This window comes from Parasteatoda tepidariorum, chromosome 11 (assembly GCF_982258835.1).
Source record: "Parasteatoda tepidariorum strain Cologne lab strain chromosome 11, Ptep-v5.0, whole genome shotgun sequence".
Lineage (NCBI taxonomy): Eukaryota > Metazoa > Arthropoda > Arachnida > Araneae > Theridiidae > Parasteatoda > Parasteatoda tepidariorum.
The window spans coordinates 50,410,233-50,426,558 of NC_141765.1; the positions used below are offsets into that span (position 1 = coordinate 50,410,233).

A 16,326-nucleotide genomic window follows, 5' to 3' on the forward strand; every position below is an offset into this window, starting at 1 on the left:
AACAGTAAATGTGAAAAATGTCCTTCACAGCAAACTTTACGGTTAATTAAGTGGGCAGATTATTTTACCTGGTGAACTGGTTATTCTACCGTAATTTTAGATTGAAAACTCTAACTGTGTATCAATAGAACAACTTGCAAAATTATTTATTCTAGTCATGAACCATTTAAGTGTAAAAAGCTTTCGTTAATCTGATTTAGAAAAATGTCTAATCTTTATATTTCTTTTGAAATATAGCAGAAAAAATGCTATGAGGAAGAAGAATCAACTGTCGTATTGCTAAATTAGCATTGCCAACTCTACGTCACGAAGCAGGAAGACTTCACGATCTATGGTCATCACTTTTTTTCTTTTTATATAAAAATACTAAAAATAACTGGACAAATCCCTTGTCAAACATCTATAACAGTGTAAGAAAGAGTTTTAAGTACATTACAATCGTTTTGGAAACAACAAGCAGATGTTGGAAAACTGCCAAAAAACGTTATTCCAAAATTCTTAAGTTAGTAGATACATTCTAAATTGCACTATTTGACAAAAGCCTCTTGCATTTCCCAAAATGAACCAAACCATTACAAATAAATTTTAAACACTGAAAAAGAATCTCAAAATAAAATATTATTCTAATACATAACGGTTTACAAAAGCATAACAATTTTATTACAATTGATATTCATAGTTATTTACTTTGTTTACAAAATACAAATTAACAAAATACTCAAAGGTCTTACAAACACTATCTGATTAAGCGAATTAATTTCATGAAGTATTTTTAATATTATTCTTTTACTTGATGAATAGAATTTCAAACATTACGAGATTTTAAAATAGTTGCTACAAACATAAAGAAACATTGTGCTAAAATATTTTAATTATAATTGACATATTTGAAAAATCACCAATCACTCTCATACAGATTTTTTGAAAGAGTTTTGCATTCAATCTACATAAATCTACACTCAAAACAATTTTAAACAAGTAAAATTATATAACTGTGATTTTACAAAATTATTTTGTCAATACCACTGATAACTCTGACACATATTTTTATAAATTATTTTTTTAATTATATTTCAACGCATTTACATACAAAGAAACTTCTGAAAAGTAAATAATTAGAACTAGAATTTCATAAAATCCATTTAACTAAACCATATTTTATATTATATGTAATAAAAATTGATTTTATCACTAAAACAACCATTTTTTGAAAAAAAATTATTTTGTTAAACTAGGAATATTGTTAAATTATGACTCGTAATAAATTGGCTCAACACAATACAATGTTAGTTAACGCTTTATTGAGTGAAAAATGTTTCGGCAATCGATGATTACTTTTGGGTACAAAAAAATAAAAATAAGCGAAATATTCTTTGTTTGAATAAAATTTTAATGTTTCGTGCAATAGAAGTCCAATATATAATTATTCAAAAGGAAGATAAGATATTATTTGTGAATATACATAGATAGCATAAATTATGTCCATTTCTGTACTTTTATTTGTCCATATCGATATTTTTATTTGTGCTTGTCAACTTCTGTACTTTTATTTGTGCTTGTCTATTTTAGTGCTCTCATTTGTGCTTTATTCACGTTTTTTTGCTTTTGTAAATTTATATATTAATTCATTAAAGGTTCAAATCCAGAGATGCTCTTTCCCTGCATATTAGACTTTAGGTGTATACGTTAGCAAGTCAAAATCTGCATTAAATTCATCAAGCTTAAAGCCATTTTATTAAAACCAAAGAGAAACATGTGATAACTATGACTATTTGTTTATACTTTGATTACAATAAATATATAGTTTTAAAATCATATATGGTAAACCTTTACATATGTTTTAAATATGTTTCAAAATATGTTTATCAACAGCTTTAAATATGTTTTTAAAATTTGGAAACAAATGTATAGTGCGAAGTTAATATTTATTGTGCTGGTACCTTAAAATTAGTTTTATAAAAATAAAAGCATTTGAGTCGCACATCATGCTTAATTAAACATACAAAATCGTATTCATTTTGTCCCATAACTTTGTGCACAAACTTTCAAGGCAGGTAAGGCACATCATAAGGATAAAAAATTGCATAGCAACAGATGGCCCGAAATACCAGAGTACACCGCTAAGGACGCTTCCATTTTATAGACTGTCTATTTTTTTTTTTTTTTTTTTTTTTTTTTTTTTTTTTTTTTTTTTTGCATTTGATTTGTTACTTTTATTTATCCAAACTTATTTTACTGCTAATTTTGTTCTCTAAGAATTATTGTCAAAAACTACTACATAGACGCAGAAGTAGCTTTTTTTAATGTAATTTACTTATTTGGTGAAAAAACTACAATAAAACAGTTAAATCTGGACCAATTTGAATACAATTATTATAAGAAAGCATAAATTATTAAATTAAATTTAGGTAATAAAAAAATTAGATAAGATAATTTAGATAAATAGAAGTATCGGTTCAATAGATAAAAGATAATTTAGATAAATTTAAGTATTGGTTCAAATGCACATGAACAGACAGCCTATAAGTTTGTAAGTATACTTCAAATGTAAAAAATTTTCAAAAGACAGTTTGTAAGCATGGTTCAAAGTCCCCCTGTGTACAATATTGTAATATAACACTATGATAATAACATCAAAATGAAAACAAGTATGAGAAAAATCCATAATAAACATCCATAATAAGCATTTTTGTACATTATAGTCTACATAAAATGAGTTAAATTTATATTTTTACCAGTTTTACTTTTTTTAATTGCAAAAACCTTTGATTATTTTTCACATAATCAAACTGGGTTACCCAGTAATTGTTTATATAACATCAAATTTAAAAATTGAAACTACATAGTAGCTATCTACTTATTTTTTGAAATGCACATTTTGGTTGCAATGAAATAAAAATTCCAAATCTGTTTACATTAGTGTTACTAGAGTTATTTAGTTCTCTTTAAAATCTTTTACACAGAAATTCATGAACAATTATGGTATCAAAAGCGGAATTTAGAAATAAATAAAAATAGAAGGTGCTTCTCTAAAATATTTGTCGCTGCTTCAAAGCTTGGGGAAGATTTAGTAAATGCTATCTATAAATTTCTAATAATTATTAAAATAAGCACTGAGAAAAAAGATATGGTCAAAACTACCAGAATATGGAATAGTTAACCATGTTTCTGGCTCCATGGAAGCATAAAAAATTGCTGTTATTTTTTCAGAAATGCATCTGTAATGATTTTGGTAAAATTAAAAAAATATTATTTTATGATAATTGGTAAAATTTGGTAATTGTGGCAAAATTTATTAATTTCATCATGATATGTAAGTGCATGGAATAAAAATCATTTACTTGGTTAAATTTACTTTTCAGTTTTGTATTTTTACTTAATGTGTGGTAATAAAAATTATAAATTTCAGAATCATAGTTTTCGGTAAACATTTACCATATGAACGGAAAAATTACCAAATGAATGATTTAATTACCATATATTTTGGTTTTATGACCAGAATTCTGATTGTTTTGCCTGAAATGCCTTTAATATACAGTACAGTAATTTTACCAGAATTTTTTTCGCCTTGTATCTTGGCACCAAGTACAACTAATTAAAGTTCTTATTGTATATTCCAATTTTTTTTAAATAAAATAATTCCAAAATGATAAAAAAGCAACAATCAAAATTGTTACTTTCTCTGCCTTCTTTGTATCCGATAAGAAATTACAGATCAAATTACGGTGAAAGTATTGGCAATCAGGTGGCTGGTGCATTCCATCGTAAACTCCCTTTTTACCGTAAAATTTCAAGGAACAAAATATATGGTACACAGTATTTTTTACAGTAAAAATTACGAATTACTGAAAAATTACGAATTCTATACTGAATTGTAATGCATGAGCCATCGGAATATAAACCATTTTTTTTCTTCATATTTTGGTAATTTTTGAACAGTGAATAGTCTTAAAAGAATTCCTTTGTTGCCTAACATTTTAAAATCGATTAAAAGACGATCAAAGGACCAAAGTTTGATTTGATCGAAGTCTCCAAAATTGACATCTGATTACATGTAAATACAAACGTTGTACTTTTCTTAAACATAAATTAATGTTGTCAACAATTTTATGATTATTTAAACCGTGAACTCTTGGAGTACCGTAGATATTAACTCCAATATGTTTTGAAATGTTTCATTATTATGTAATTTTTGGTAGAAACTTTGTTTCTTTTTAGAACGTATTTTCTTATGAGATATATATTTTGTTTTTGGGCAAAAAAAAACTAACACATTTTATTACAGACAATATATAATTTGGTATTATATATAATTCGGCAAAATATTTAATTTGTTTCATATAAAAAAAACACCCAATTTCTTTGTACACCATCTAATTTATTTGCAAAAAACTCATGCTTCTGTACAACGTTTAACTTTATATAATGTTATATATATATTACTTTAGTTTTGTTTTCAATGGTCTATAGGAACCTAACAGTTAAAAAAATTTAAAATTAATTGAAAAATTTGTATTTTAAAGTGAATTTTAAATATAATTAAGATATTTAAATAAATTAATTTGCCAATAAACCAATAAAATTTCCCTCCATCATTCATATTGTGTTTTTTAATATTCTAAGAACATAAACAAGATTTTTTTTTAAAAAAAATTACGCAAAATTGAGGATTTCAATATTGGAATCATTGAAATATAATCATTAAAATATAATAATTGAAATATGATCATTTTGGAATCATCAAAATGGTTGATTCTAATATTATAAAATAAATTTAAAATGAGTCGAAAATTTCCAAATTAAACTAAAGATCTTTAAACGAATTTTGAAAATAATTAAAGTATTTAAATAAAATTAATTTACCAATGAACGAATTAAAACGGTTCATGTTTTTTTTCTGTTATATCTCCTCCATTATTCATATTGTTTTTTTTTTTTAATATTTTTGAAATATACAAATAAATTTAAAGAAAAAGTTTACACATCAAAATTGATGATTCCAATATTAAAATTATCGAAAGATATTCGTCGAATCATTAAAATATAATCATATCGAAACCATCAAAATGGTTGATTCTAATATTATTAAATAAGTTCCTTCTATACGGAACTCAAATTAAAGCTTTAAGTGCATTTCTTAAGGGTCAAAAACCTTTTTCGAAAAAGAGCGAGGGAGTTTTTATTCATTAAAAATTATTACAAATCGTCTGATGAAAAATGACAATAGTTCAATTTTATTTTTTTTGCAAAACAGAGTAAAACCTCTAAATAATAAACACAAAAATATATAAAAGCCGCTTCTGATTGGTCGAGTGGAAGCCACGTGACAGCCAGGAACGTTTACAGGGTACCGGTGTTACAAACTTGCTGCACGAGTGGTGTTGGGGAAGCTCCATAGTAAACTTGATCAGTCGAAGCTTCGCAGCGCATGGAACTCAACAGAGTGAGTTTTATTTTTCCAATTCGACTGAAAAGTTTCTTCGCACATCTTTCTGCTTTTCCCGATTCCACATTTTCCGGATCTTTTTCTCTTTAATGGAACAACTGGTTTAAATTTTTAAAGGTAGGAAACTTTCTCTTTTCTCTTCATTTTAATGCATGCGTTTAAAAGCAAACACAATTATGTTTACAAGTATGTCATTTTTTTCACTTAAAATTAATTTTCTTACTTAGAATAAAGTTTAAAAAAGGGAGTTTTCTCCAAAATTTATTTAACAAATGAAGAATGGAAATATTAAAATATAAGGGAGTAATATTATTTAAATAAAAAGAGTTAATTATATTTAAAAAAAATAGCTGCTCTAAGTATTTTGTAGTTTTTGTGACAAATTTTAAATTCAAAATATTATGCACAAGATTTTATTAAAGGTTCTCAGATTTTATTTATTATTCATTATGCACTATTTTTTACAAAAAAATAAGTATTACAAATTTATCATGCAACTTTTTGCACTTTTTTCGTGATAGCATTTTGCATTTTTTTTACATATATATTACACATATATATATAACATACAGTTTTAAAATCAGATAACATGCATCGCAATAAATTTTTCCATTTATATATTTTTCCTCGTCATTAATTCCTTATCATTTCATAAAAGTAAACTTCAAATAAAGTGCAATCTAGATAATGTGAACTTCCGATGCATACATATAAATATAAGCAGTTTTTATTTATCTGTTTTCATATTTTGAAATATCTTTAAAATAAATAGTTTTTATTGCTAAAATACTCCACATAATTTACGAGTTTTGCTGGGAAGCATCATCAGTAATCCTGAAAAAAATTTAAATTTTTAAGAAAATCCTGTTTTTGTAAAACATTTTAAACATTACCTTTAATAAAAAATAACATTAGAATGACAGAAATACAAATATATTAGTAGCATAAGTAAATTTTTCATAAATACATTATGCAGTTACTTAATATAAATGAATTATTTCTCCTCAATTGTGTTATAATTCTGTCAAACCAATTACTCTTGAATACAGGCTAGTTTTATTTTTACCAATATATTTCAAAATATTTTAATATACAACGAAAATTTAATGTTATTATGTTTCAAAATAACAATGATATATAAACATACGAAATATTTAAAAATTTGTTTAATTTATTTCATCATGAAAAGTGCTTAATACCTCACTTAAAATTTTACGCATCAATGATAAAAGAAACAATAATGCTGTTATGTCACAAACAAGAGAAAATATTCTTTTCAATTTTAAAATTTCTGATGTGACTGCATTATTAATAATCCATGTTATGGCCAAGCTATTTTTCTTAATAGAAAAGTTAGGCTTTTAAAAAAAATAGTTCGTTAATAGTTCGTTAGGTTTATAAGAAAAATAATTAAACCATGTTGTTTCGGTGTATTTTTTTATAAATTGGAACACATACATATAATACATATAATAAACCGAACTACATCTGTTTTTCTTTTATATTAGTTTTCTTTATAGCGAATGAAATTAAAAAATTATTTCAAAGGAATATCTTGAATTCAAGTAGCTTAAGACATTAAAAAGATTTACTTCATACTTCTGTTATATTTAATAATTTGAAGGTATTTTTTTTAAAATATATTCATGATTGTTTTGTGTTTAGCAAAGCTCTTCAATTGAGAAAAATTAAAACAAAAACGTCAATCTTCTAATATTTGCAATTTGTATGGAAAACTATCATTAATTTTCTCCCTGTTTGAAAAGGAAATATGAATATTTCAATTATAAATCAAACATAATTTTGAAAAAAAAATGTTTCTTCTTGTCCATTTTGATTTTATACTTATTTCTTATGACATACTAAAGTTACTTTGTAGCTTCTAAACTGTAGTATTTATGGAATAATTTATTTAAGCAAATGCTGTAATAACAAAGATAATATAATTATTAAACTTATTCAGTCATTTTTATTATGATTTTTTTTACCCCATTTTAGGGGAATTTACCGCAAGAAAATGATAAAATTTATGAAATGAGAAATAAATGTTTGTTAAAATTATTTTTAAGATTATATTAAAATATTTAGCATAATACCAAATGAGTTGCTACTAAACAGAAATGTGTTTAGAAATGTGTTATTAATTATTAAACATTTTTATATTTTCTAATCAGCATCAGTTAGTTTATCAAGTTAAGCAATTACTTGAATTTTTCAAGGAAATGATAAAATTTAGGTAAAAAAATTGTTGTTTACAGAACTATTATTCTGATTGAGTTAGCAAGCTTAACTATATCATCTATCAAATGAAGGACATTGAAATATATTTTGTATAGAAATTTGTTATACATTAGTAAAAATTTAGTTTTTTAGAAATAGTCTGTAATTTAAATTAAGTAATTACATTGATTGTTCCACTCAATGTTAAAATTTATGTGAGAAAACGTTGTTTGTTGAATCATGTCTGTCTTAACTATTTAGATCATGTTAAAATACATAAACCTGATAGCAAATTGGGAACTGTTAAACATTTTATAAAGAATTCGATTATTAATTATTATAAAATTATGATATTTTCTAAAGTATCATCTGCTAGTATTTCATGCCAAATAATTATACTTATGTACCTTTGATTTATTAATTATAAATAATTGGTCAAATAATTAGCCATAAAACTGTGTAGTTCCGAAACAAAGGGAACTTTCGAACAGTTAACTATTTTTATTTACATTTGAAATGGAAACAATTTTTTTTTCAATGCCTACTCGATTGACACTCGTCATTCAAGTATTATAAGGGCAGATTTGTTGGCCACTCTTTCAAGGGAACCATATTAGAAGAGCCAACGTTGCTCCCACACTAAGGACGGATAGTACGGAGAAAGAAAGAGCATCCATGACTTATCCGGGATTCGAACCCAAAACTTTTCCTGACCGCTTGAAAGTCCGGTTGGTAAACTGAAAAAAATTAAATTAGGCTTTATTAAGTAACAATCAATATTTAAATAAAGTATTACTTCTAACTAGATCACATTGGAATTTCTTTGAAATACAGCCTACTTCAGCTTTTTGAATCAAATTTATAAACATTCCATCGAAATGCAACTAGTATACGACTCTGAAGATAATTAATATAATGAGTCAACTAGAAAATAAAATTTTATTAAATATTATTTAATAAAATTAGTAAATGTCTTTACCAACAAATCACCATTAGAGGTGAATTTGAAAAAATAGTTGTTAATTATTAATTTTATACTCATAAATATTTTTATACTCATATGTGTTTTATATAAAGAAAAAGAAAAATCAATAATAATTTGCGTACTCACAGCTAAATATTATTTTCAGCTACGCTTCGTTAATGAAATTACATTCCTTCACAATTCTTGATATGTATTTTAATATATTAACTGGTTTGTTTATTTAAATTTAAGTTAAAACTTCTTCAATCTCATAACTTAACACCTTTGGCGCAGACATATTTTATTAAACATAATTTATTTCATTACTGTGTATTAATTTAGGTCATAATTTGTCAAAAGTATTAGATTAAGCATTTTAATAACATATGATTATGGAATAAACCATGAAATAAAGGGATCTTTTCTTGCATTAAAGGTAAAATCTTCCATACACGATTGACTTCCAAGGAATAATTTTTTTAATTTGCAGCTATTTAGAACTAAGAGAAACACATGTTAATCATTGAAATTTCTTTAATTTACAAAATCAATTATTGATAAATTTTTTAATATGAAGGAAAAACAATTTCTTTCTAACTACTGTTTTTGGATTTTATATTTTAGTGCAAATATAATTCCGATAATCTAACAGATTTTTTCAGTAGCTATAAGACTGCATTTTTTTAATTAAAAAATACCAAAATATTTTTTGCTTGTAATTAGAACGTCATAAAATAATATATATATATATATAAAAAAACACCGATATATAAAGATGCATCAAAAGTCAAATAAATAATAACAACTTAATCGCATACAAATTCAAAATTAAAAATTTATGCTTTTCGACAGTAGCATTTGTTTCGCGTCGTGAAGAAATGCGGCAAAAATCTGAATTTTATATTTAATATAATATTTAATATAACATTTAATGATACTATTAAATATTCCAAAACTACTTTTAATAATGAAAAATTAAAATAGTATATGTATATATATAATATAAAAACATTTTGAGTTAAATGAAGATGTAATGGATTCTTTTCCAGAGTTTGTGCAACTCATTAACTATTAACATGACTATTGCCTCAATAAATAAAAAATTAAAAAATTTGGGTCACTTTTCTTTTTTTCTTTTTTTTTAAAGAAAAATTCCGTCATCGGCCACCAGATCCATTGCACTCTCATGTAGAGTTTTTTTTTTAACTGAAACAGGCTGGTAATATTTAGCTTGCACTGGTTTCCCCATTCAAGTAATTTCAAGTTTTGATACTTCTCTGTTCAGATTATCTTGTTGATTCCTTCACTACAGCTCAAGTCAAAGAATCGGCTAGAGAATATGAATTTACATAGTGCTGCCACAAATTATGCCCAGTTATTGACAGATCATAGGTAACTTTCATTTTACTCTCGAATTAATGTTGATAGAAATGTGGCGAGTCAGTTTCTTCATTTCCAAAACTGGTCTAAGAGTAGTGCCCATTTTTATGATCTTTTTATTCAGAATCAGTGTTGAAAAGACAATCAATATCGAATTTGCTATCAACAATCTTTTAATTTTACAATGTTAGGTTAAAAGTTAGGAAAAAAGCGCTTTTCTGAAAAAAAAATATCTGAAAATAACTCTCACGAGTGATTTATTTTAAAAACTTCCACTGTTAGCGAAATGACGAAAAGTATTAAATCCCATAATTAATCCATTAAGTTGAAAATTTTGTAGCGGTGCGAGCCAGGAACATTGAATAAACCATGCAGCCGTAGCCGTTGTTAACAACCTGAGCAGGAATCGAGCTTTAAATTCGACTAATGACTTGACTGTTCAAAGCTGTTGATAAAACAGTTATTTTGGAAAATACTCGGTTTCATTCAAGTGGCACATTTACTTTTGAAGTACAGCAGTATCCTGGCGTATATTTTCCAATTTCTGATATTGGTAAAACCATTCTACACTTTTAGGGGATAAAATGATTCAAAGTTGAATGCTGAAATTTGTACCTTGAAGCATAATGTCACATAAGTTTGCTTTTACTTTAATAAGATGTTACATTGAGCTGGATTTCCATATAAGTTGAACAATACTATCGCGTAATGTAGTTTAATAAGGTGTTACATTACTTTAATAAGATTTTGCATTGAGCCTGATTACCAATATATGCTGAACAATACTATTGTGTAATGTAGTTTAAGGAAGACTATTTTGTAAGATTCCACAAATACCTGGTGGTTCAGTAGAGTGGTTATAGACTTGGAAGGGAGGTAGGGCTCCAAATGAAGTTAATCGCCAACGCAAGTTAGTCACCAAATCTCTAAATTACAAAGCAGAATCTGCTCTGGATAAACTTTTCGAGCATGTTAACAAAAAAATGGTGATATCAACTTTTCACCACAGTACACGAAGAAAAGAAATTCAAAATTACTTTACGTTTATGATACAGACATTATTGGTAAAAGTAACTACAATTCTGATGATTCTGGTATCATGGTGAAATTATCAAAATGTTCCTCAGAATTTTACCACTTATTTAGTAATTTTTTTTAAATATTTTAGCCTTTTGACGTCTATGCTTTTTTCCAAATAGAATTGCAATAATCTGTTTACTCTTCTATAGTTTAGCTAAAATAGAATATTATTTCAATGGTTAATAAGAGTTAGATGACTGTTAAATATCTCTTATTCCAATAAAATTTCACAGAGACATGAATCGTGGCTTCAAATAAAAAAAAGAAGATCCTAAACTCAGATGTATCAAATTATGATGTCTGTTTTATCAATCTTTTATGTGAGATTCTTTTATTTATTCACATACATATGTGGGTTTCGGACCAGATACAAAGAGAGGCTATATATTAGATATATAACAGCAATACTTCACGAATAAGTGCTAATAAAACAATCATATAATATTGGAGCCTCCATTGTGTTGTCCTTCCGACAATATCTTAGAAACGTAAAGGTAGCAGGCTCAATATTTCTTGTTGTTGTTTTTCTTCATTTTTGTGCTAGCTGTTCTGCAATTTGGCAAGACACAAGCAATTCTTTGAATTGAGCACACGATCATGGGTTTGTATCCAAACCAAATTTATTTATTTACTGTTACACATTCATTGTTACGCATCCATCAGATCTGCTACCTGAATTTAGCCTGTATTATTACCAGCTGCGGAAAGACGGGGCTGCTATAAAAAATTATTAAAAACATTATTATTTCTAGAATTTATTTTTTTAATTGTTACACATGCATATGCATGCTCTTATGCTCAATACGAAGTAAGATTTATCATAAGCCCTAGCCAAGTTGAAGAACAGATTGTTCAAATTTAAGAAAAATATTACTAAGATAGATCTATTGTAACCGAGGTAGCGGATCAAATCTAACCGTGTTCCAGGGTATATTATAATAAGTTTTTCTAAATCTTGTGCCAGCTGCAATTCGACATGACAAGAGTTTGTAATGAGCACACAAGCCGGCGAATGTTTGTGTAACAATGAATAAATAAATATAAATAAATAGATGCATCCATGGTTGCACTTTATCCAGGGTTACATTTGATGTTCTCTCCTGGTTTTTTTCGCAGGACTACAAAAGTGGGTACCCACCCGTTTAATGAGTATACAAATCTGTATATGTAAGTGCGACAATAAATAAATAAAAATAAATAATTAAATACATCATGGGTTGTGTGGGATTCAAACTCGTTTCCATTTTTAGGATGTTCCATTTTTAGCATGTTATAACACTTCCATTTTTAAGATATTATAACAGCCTTGATGCATGACAGCTAAGCTACTGGTCTTATCCAGGCATTTGTGACTTCATAAACGCACATTTTTATAGTTTTATAGATTGGTAGATGTTAACTTATAGCTTACACAGGAAAAAAATCAATTGACCGACGAGAAGCAAAGTTAACCAATGTTTACTAATCAAAATGGAGGTTAACAAATTGAGCATTTTTACGTCATCTCAAATAATTCTGGAACTATTAAAATTACCGACTTTTGTTTAAAATTGCGATATTTTACAAGATTCTAAAAAAGCATAGTAATAAAAACCATATTGCTAACTTTAACAAAAAGTCATAACCGAAGCACTTTGGTATTAATTATCATACTTATAGTGATCCATAGAGTAGGAAACACTGCAAATTTTACCAAGTTCTGGTAGTTTTGACCATACATTTTTTCTCAGCGTGATGTTCCATTAAGCGTAGAAATTATACATTACAAAATTTAGAGGATAAAAATAAATATGAAATATAAATAAATGTAAAATATAAATAAATATAAAATATAAATAAATATAAAATATAAATAAATATAAAATATAAATAAATATAAAATATAAATAAATATAAAATATAAATAAATATAAAATATAAATAAATATAAAATATAAATAAACATAAAATGATGTAATGCTTAGTGCAATGATAAAATTATGTAATGCTTAGATAAATGATGTAATGATGTTATGTCCAGAGAACTTAAAAACTGAAATATAAACATTCTTATTAAACAACTAAAAGCATACATCCGTCTTTAAACGGCGAATTTGGTTTCTGTAAATGAAAATCAGCAATGAAAGACACAAACACACACCAGCACGTGATCGATTGTAAATTACAGATATCCAAAACACGCCGGCATTTCAATTTACTATGTATGTACACAGTAAGTAAAAATATTTAACATACGGTGTGAAGGCGCGTAATCATAGTGTATTTTTTGTAATTTTATGTATAGAGTTTTGCACCCTTAAAAGTGTATATGAAAACTCAATTTAGAGTGAACTTGAAAAAAAGTACTCCTTCACACAATATTTAGGGTTGTTCAACATCAGATTCGGACAGTTTTTTTACACCGTAATTTAACTACGTAATAACTGCGGATAACATAAATTTAAGAATATTTAGAAAAAAAGTACCAACTGAAGTACACACAAACAAGAAGTGTATAATAGAGAAGTGCTCCTAGCGGCAAAACGTAATCTTTATCCTTTTGCAGTGTCCTACATCCTCTTCAAGTTTGCAGACACTGTACTGAATCTTCTTGTATAATCATATTATGGTTGCAAGCATTTGAATGATATTATCATCATAATCCAAAATATTTAACATTTTTCAGAAGATTCGGTTCAAAAGGGAAATACAATGGTGGTACCTTGTACCATAACATTATGTAAGCAAGCTCCATCCTCAATAAGGTGTTAACTATTTTTCATTAAAGTGTTGACTATATTTATTATACGCCATATTTTCATTTACACTAAACCATTTTACCCTCTAATCAAGTTTAAAATACTTAATTTAATTGGTAATAGAGTGTTTTTTTCACCGTATTAAGGATTAGGTTTTTGAAATCCAGCATCCTCAAAATTTTTCTGATTTTTCTTTTCTGTTTCACACTGATACAGTTGTATACTATATGCTTCAGTATGAACAAAACTTATACTGCGAGTTTAATACGGTCTTGTAACAACATACTCTGCAACACATACATTTCTATTTGATACTTTACATTATGTATTTAACATTGATTAACTTGAATTTTATATTTTGCGGCATATAATATTTTAATAAATTGTTTCAACTGTTTAAAACATTTCGTTATAAAGAATTTTTTGATTAGAACTTCTACTAAGCTAAATCTTAATATATGCTAACAGAAACAGATTCAATTACTTTGTCCTTGAATATCCTAATTCAATATATGCTGTAATGATCAAAAAATTAGCCTTTTTAATTAAAGTACTTTTCATCCTTCGAATGATCTTATTTGCAGAAAACCTATCTAATTTTGTTTCTACTGAAATAGTTTTGGAGAAGTAATTAGAAAATACTTAAGACGGATACGTGCAGGGCGTCAGTTTAAAAGAATAAATACTTTGCAGAGTACGTTTTTTAAGACCTAATTTTTTGTGATTTTAATTAATTGTAAATTTTTTGGAGTTGCAGTTTTTCCGTTGTATTGCTGCTAAAGAATGCCAAGTTAAGCTCTTTTTCGGTTCCCTGATATTAGTTAAAATGTAGTTTCTTAATCGAAGAAAATAGACACAGTTATCACGTAAAAAAACTCCTTAATGAATAATAGCTCACATAATTTAGATTAAAATTTTATCTGGTTACACAAAAGCAGTTTATTCTAAGAACGTTGATAAAAAAATGTTTTTAGATATGATCTCAATGAGATCATATCTTATTATTCTTAACTTCTATTTTAATGGATCCAAAATACTTAAAATTTTTGAAAAATTAAAAATAATTATGAACATGATATATTTTATTGTTATATATGAACTTGGGACAAAAATATTTAGATATAATTAAAAAAAATTCGTTCAACTATTCTTCCATTCTCTCTCACTCCAAAAATAAAATGGGACAGGTATACGCTTTCACCTTCCAATGAGGCCGGGTCCGAATCCCAGCGATGGCTGATCTATACGAATCCGCATATGGCTTGAACCGACCACAGTGCTGACGCAAAATATCCTCAATGGTAGACGGATTGTGGGTTAGAGTCCCTTTGCCGTCAGGCTTACCGTGTGAGGTTCTCGTGCTCTTCCTATCCATGTAGCTCAAATGCGGGTTAGCTCCATCGAAAAATCCTTCACGAAGGTAAATTTCTCCCAATACTTGATTCTGGAGTTCCCTTGTCTTCTGGATTGGATTCAAAATTACTAAGCTACGGAGTTGAGGTCCATTCGATAAAATACTAAGTAGGAATCATTAATTCAGGATGCTTATATACACTAATTTTTGAAATAAAACTTGTAAAGTCAACACGCAGTACAAAGAAATTATTAAGACGAATGTAAACTAAGTTTAACGGAGCCAAAACGGATAGAAAATATACATTATAAAATTATTTAACGCAGTTTACAGAGTTCTAAAAACTATGATATAAATATTGTTATTACACAAATAAATTAATAGGTATATATTTTACTGACGAACATTTGCTTCAGTAAATGTATAGCGGCTTCGAAAACAACAACAAACTCCCGCTAACTTGTATTCAAATATTAACAATCTACACATAATATCTAAAGTTAGCCAGCATTGGTGTTTGCGGAAGCAAAAATATTTAATTTATGGTACGAAAGTGCGTGATCTTCGCGTAAACTTTTCCCATTATAAGAATTTTAGATTTATTTACATCCTTTTAATTGTATATAATAGCTCGGTTTCAAAAGTAGTTCCTGGCACATTTTTTTTGGTTACCTAACATCAAATTTAGAGTGATAATTCCCCAGCTTTTAAAGAGTAGGCACTAAAGATGTTTCTGTACAATGTGCTATTATGTAGTGCAAGCGTGATACTACATAGTGATACCTATCTGGAAGCAATACTAAGTATCAGTTTGGTACAAAAGTGTTTCTTTAGAAAAAGCGTGGTTTATTTCTATTGTAACGAATCAAGCTACATTAAAAAAACACTTCCTTTTATTAAAACACATTTATTAGACTACCACACATAAACTAAGCAAAATAAAATTAAAATACCCGTAATCTTGCAAAATAAATGGAAAACCCAAAACGGGTCAGTACTAACCTTAAATTCTCATCAAAATCAACTACTCTCTTTTTCACGTCAACTACGTCTCGTTCTTTTATTTATTTTTTTCTTGATCACGATGTAATACTTTTTAAATTTCTACTTGTTTTAGCCAGATATTTTCAAGGTTTAGTAACTC

At 26.9% G+C, this 16,326-nt stretch overlaps 1 protein-coding gene across 1 annotated transcript in view; it reads left to right on the plus strand.

Annotated features, from left to right (window-relative positions):
* The first annotated feature begins 5,373 nt into the window (after positions 1-5,373).
* Positions 5,374-16,326, plus strand: part of LOC107451050 (sodium-dependent noradrenaline transporter) — a 203,528-nt gene continuing 192,575 nt past the window's right edge. The window contains exon 1 of the mRNA XM_043046900.3: positions 5,374-5,563. The gene's annotated coding sequence lies outside the window, so the exon portion shown is untranslated. The remainder of the gene's footprint in view (positions 5,564-16,326) is intronic.